Source organism: Macadamia integrifolia, unplaced genomic scaffold (genome assembly GCF_013358625.1).
Source record: "Macadamia integrifolia cultivar HAES 741 unplaced genomic scaffold, SCU_Mint_v3 scaffold_238A, whole genome shotgun sequence".
NCBI lineage: Eukaryota > Viridiplantae > Streptophyta > Magnoliopsida > Proteales > Proteaceae > Macadamia > Macadamia integrifolia.
The window spans coordinates 108033-112243 of record NW_024870652.1 but is presented as its reverse complement, the minus strand read 5'-3'; positions in this window follow the sequence as shown (position 1 = coordinate 112243).

The window sequence follows — 4211 nt, the reverse complement described above, 5'->3', positions numbered from 1 at the left end:
GCATCTCACCCACAGCTATCCCGGCTGTTTAAGCAATGGACTGCAATCATTCATTATACAAATCTGAGAATTAATGGTACAAGACCTCAATATATGGAGGGCAGAACTAGCTAGACATAACATAACTAGGAGTTGGAGTCCAAATAGGACTAGACTAGAACCCCAATTGGAGTAGGTAACTAACTAGTCATTAAACTAATAGCCACTACAGGGCAACTTACAATCGATGGGCCCCACGGACTTTATTAAGAACTTAAGTGCCTAAATCGATGGGCCCAATGGGCCTTGTTAACTTAATGAAATAATTTAATATTTTAATAACCACTTAAGTGGGCTTTAAGTGGAGATCAACTAGCCCACTTCGGGCTGGGCTCTCCTCTTACAGCAGTCCATGATGGATGTGGATCTACATCACCAACCCTAGACTTATTCCTAATAAAACAAGCCTAGTTTGGTAAAGAATATGCAGCAAACTCATGGAACATGATCCATTTACACACAGAGCCGGCAAGTGAGTGGATGTTAACACTTATACTCCTTCTCGGTAGCAGAATAACCAATAAACACACACTTGAGACCCCGGGGATCCAACTTTCCATGGACATGGTGATTTTGGACGAAACAAACACAGCCAAAGACTTTTGGGGAAATAAGAAAGGTAAAGTAACCTTGAAGAATACCAATCGGAGCCTGAAAGTCAAGAACACGAGTCGGCATCCGATTGATAAGAGAAGTGGTAGTCAAGACAGCATCACCCCCATACTAAGCAAGTACATTCAACTCAAAGAGAAGGGCATGGGCCACCTCCAAGAGATGTTTGTCCTTGCATTCTGCCACACCATTTTGAGGGGGTGTATCAACGCAATTGGTTTGATGAAAGATCCTATGGGCAGCAATGTAAGACTGTAATGACCCCTCCATATATTTCTTACCATTGTCACTCCATAGGATCTTAATGGTGGAGTCAAACTATGTGAGAAACATGCAGTGAAAAAGTTGGAAACACTGGAACACCTCATTTTTGTGGCACATCAAATATAGCCATGTAACTCTAGTATGACAATCTATAAAAGACACAAACCAGGAAAAGACTGCTGGGCTCCAGAACTCACCCTGTCAAATCCAGTCAATGCATTAGTAACCTCTGACATAGTGGTCACGTAAAAAAAGCACAGGGATCAGAGGTGGCTATAACAAAGTACAAGACCCTGTAGCACAAATAGTAGGCAGGAGCAGCACCAAAAGGAAGGGAAAAAGCCCTGAAACCAAAAAATCATCGAAGGGTGATAACCCTAAAAAACGACTTTTCCTCGGAGTGGAAACCTATGATAGTAAAGATGGCTAACACATGCCACAAAGCAGGTAGACAGCACCCAAAGAAAGCATCTTCAAAATAGATTGATGTAGCAAACAAGGAGTAACAACCCTGACATCAAAAAATCCAGCAAGGTGAAAACCCTGAAAAATCGATAGGTAAAAGGATGGGTCTCTCAAATCATTAGAGGGAAAAGATTGAGAGCTCAAAAAGGAAGAAGAAGAGGCTAGAGGAGACTCTCATTGGTTTAGGAAGCACCCACCAAGAGAGTGAAGCAAGAGAGTGAGAGAGGCGGTGGTGGTGAAGTCGTTGGAACCAAAAACTGAGAAAGAGCGAGGTGCAAGAGAGCTTTAGGGTTTGGAACTTGGCTCTAATACCATGTTCGATTGGAGGAATGATTAGGCTATCAGAGTGACACGCCCTCTTTATTTATAATACATGAAAGATAGGTATAAGTACTAATATGCCCTTATGGACAAAAATACCCTTATACCCATTTACAACAGCAACAGAGGCCTTTTAATGTATGGAGGTGATTAGATTCAGATTGAAGGAGCTAAAAGAGTCAAAGGAAGGCCTAAAATGACTTTAGAAGAAGTGGTGAATAAAAACACGTATAGCTTGGGACCAGTAACAAATAGACTTTGAATAGAGCTGATTTGAAGAAAAAGATCGACCCCATTTAGTTGGGATAAGGCTGAGTTGAGTAGATTGTGTTGTGCATACTAGCATGTAGCATGTGTGTTGTTGCCATTGTTGTCAACACAATGCGTCAGTCAATAGAGCAGATGGCAGTGATTTGGTTAGTGTCTTGGCATCCTAATGTATGGCATAGTGTTCTGGCGAAGCTGTAACCTTCAGAAAGTATCTTGGCAGTGCAGACGTGCGTTGCAGTAACATTTGGATACATAGCAGTTGCGCAGTGTTATGGAGGCATCCGGCTTTATGAGGCACCTTTTGGAAGTATATTAAGTCCTTACACAATGTTTGGCGAAGGGCCAAAGCAGCAATTGAAGGCCCCGTACATCAAAAGTTGAGAAATCATAGGTTCACGCAAAGGCAGTGACTTTAGAGCTATTTTTTGAATGGTTAATGACCAGAATCGGGCGGAGAGATCTACATGGGAAATGTAGTTCGTCAAATTGGCTTTGTAACGCCATTAGAATCGCGTCGTTCCGATGTCAGACAAGAAGTTATGAGGATTTCCATATGGTTGCTATGAAAAAGAGAAAACCTGTGTAGTTTCGAGTTGTGAAGCTGTTTTGCTGTGTGCGGGCCCCAGATGCCTATGTAGCAGTGCCTAGGAGCATCCCAGCAGTGGCAATGGTATGTGGTTGCATGTATGTTAATGATGGCATGTAAGATATTGGGATGTGTGCATGTTGGTCATGGTGGCATGATGATATGATGTTCCTATTGATGATATTTAATGGCAACATGTCATGGTCATGTACGGTGATGCATTATGATGATGATGTGAAGGTCATGATATGGTGAAAACCATGATGCATGAACGAATGGGGTTCACATTATGTGTTAATGATGATAGACGTAAGGTTATGGTGATGGTAGCATAATGATGGTTAGTGCCATGATATGATGCCTGCTGATGCATGAGTGGAGCATGCATGGCTAGATGTGCATCAGCAAGTTGATTGATGATACATGTATGATGTATAGGAGGTCATGTACGTGTGACAGATGATGAGGAAAGGTAGTGCTTATGTGCCAAACACAATGGTTGATGTGGCTCGGCATGATGCAATTGGTGGCCAAGGCTTGGGGTAATATAAGGTCATGACAACAACCTAACTTGGCGAGGGAAGCACAACATGCACACGGCACTTGGCACCACAACAAGGGCATAGGCCATGCGTGGCTCGCAGCAAGACCATGTTATAGCCATCAAAGAAGCCGGTCTCGGCCATGGGCATGCAAGGAAGCATGAGGTGAAGACCTAGGTTCGGCATATGGATGTATGCAAGAGATCCCCATGTCTCGGCCAAAAGCACAAGGAGGCAAACGAAGGAGACCAGCCAATGGGGGTTTCATGTGTTTGAAGTGAGAAAAACAAGAATCATCTAAATGTTGGTTTGATCCCCATGTGCTCGACCGAATGCCTCTTAGAAGGGTAGAAAAGTGAGCTCTTGGGAAACTCTCCCCTGCAATTATGTTTGGAAGCTTAAGAATCCGATTCCAGAGGCATTGTGGCCTTCGGATCAGCATTTTATTTGCTAGATTCCAATCTGGAATCCCACATAAGCTCGCAGAAGTTGAAATGCGTTAAGATCCAAGCACGAGGTGCTTCATTGGATCGGTACAAAGAGTTTATGTGGGTACCGTAACACAAAATTATGCCACTGATTCAGTGTGGCGTGAGCACGGAGCAGATTTCCTTAAAAAGCTTTATGGTTGGCCGTGGGTTTATTATATTTTGATAGGTTCATTAAATGAGATCTAAGGGTCCATATTTGGACTGGTTTTTGAAGCTTCATCTAATGGCTCTGGTCTAAGCAGACAAATCGTGACAGATTGAAAGCTCACGATTTTAAATAGTGATGTAACGGAACATCACCAACTCGTCAATTTCCAGAAATACCGGTTATGGGTGGATATGAGATTCTGTGGGCAAGCTTGCTTTCAGTGCAACCCTAAACCAAATATGGATGGAAAGAAATCATAGGAAATGGACCTCCAACTCTAGGCAGCTTAGAAAGATTTGGAGCTCCATCTTCTTTGATGTTAAATCTAAGATTTCTAATGTCTACTCCCCAAGAAATTGTTAAGTTGCTGCTTCCTGGGAGCTTCCAAGCTTTGTCATCAAGACAACCCCTCTTTGAGAGTGGATTTGCAATATTTCTCCTTTCTCCCCCCCCCCCAACCTCTTTATAGGAAT